Source organism: Hordeum vulgare, chromosome 2H, assembly GCF_904849725.1.
Source record: "Hordeum vulgare subsp. vulgare chromosome 2H, MorexV3_pseudomolecules_assembly, whole genome shotgun sequence".
Lineage (NCBI taxonomy): Eukaryota > Viridiplantae > Streptophyta > Magnoliopsida > Poales > Poaceae > Hordeum > Hordeum vulgare.
In genome coordinates, this window is record NC_058519.1 from 656,623,375 (window position 1) to 656,624,159 (window position 785).

The window sequence follows — 785 nt, forward strand, 5'->3', positions numbered from 1 at the left end:
GAGGACAAACTTCCTCCTCTGGAAGGCTGTCGTGCTACCCCAGATCAAGGGAGCACAGATGGAACACTTCCTCGACGCCGCAAGTCCGGCGCCCCCTGCGACCATCACCATCACCAACAATGGGAAGGAAGAGCAGGTCTTCAACTACGCCAGATCGATCTGGTATGCGCAGCAGCAACATGTACAAGGATACCTCATGGGGTCCCTGTCTCGAGAGGTCCTCGCTCAAGTTGCAATGCTCCAGACGCCGGCCGAGGTTTGGACCTCCATCCATGCCATGTTCGCTGCGCAAACACAAGCCCAGAAGATTGGTGCTCACCAATCTACAGAAAGGTAATCTAACCATGGAAGAATATCTAGGAAAAATTAAAACCCTTACACATGAAGTTGCCTCCGCCGGTGCACCGCTCGGAGACGCTGAGATCATCACCCACGTCATAGCCGGCCTCGACATCGACTACAATCCCGTGATTTCGGCTCTGGCTGCGCGGGTTGAACCTGTTACGGTTCAGGAGCTGTATAGTCAGCTCCTGAGCTTCGACGCCCGTGTCAGCATGCTACAAGGAGAAAATCTGCGCAAGTCTTCTGTCAACGCCGCTTCCCGCGGACGTGGCCGTGGGCGTGGACAGCAGGGACGCGAACGCGGGAACAACAACGATGGCGGGAGCAGTGGCAACCAGGGCCAGGCTCGTCCTGGTGGTGGTGACCGCGGCGACGGTGATCTCGCTGGTGGCTACAACAACGGCTACAACGACGGCTACAACAACAATCGTCGGCCTAGATGT

The 785-nt window shown here is 56.9% G+C and overlaps 1 non-coding gene across 1 annotated transcript; it reads left to right on the top strand.

Moving 5' to 3' along the window:
* Positions 1 to 404: 404 nt before the first annotated feature.
* Positions 405 to 543, top strand: LOC123433743. Its single transcript, XR_006625069.1, has one exon. It is a non-coding gene; the product is annotated as a small nucleolar RNA Z247 (small nucleolar RNA).
* The last annotated feature ends 242 nt before the right edge of the window (positions 544 to 785 follow it).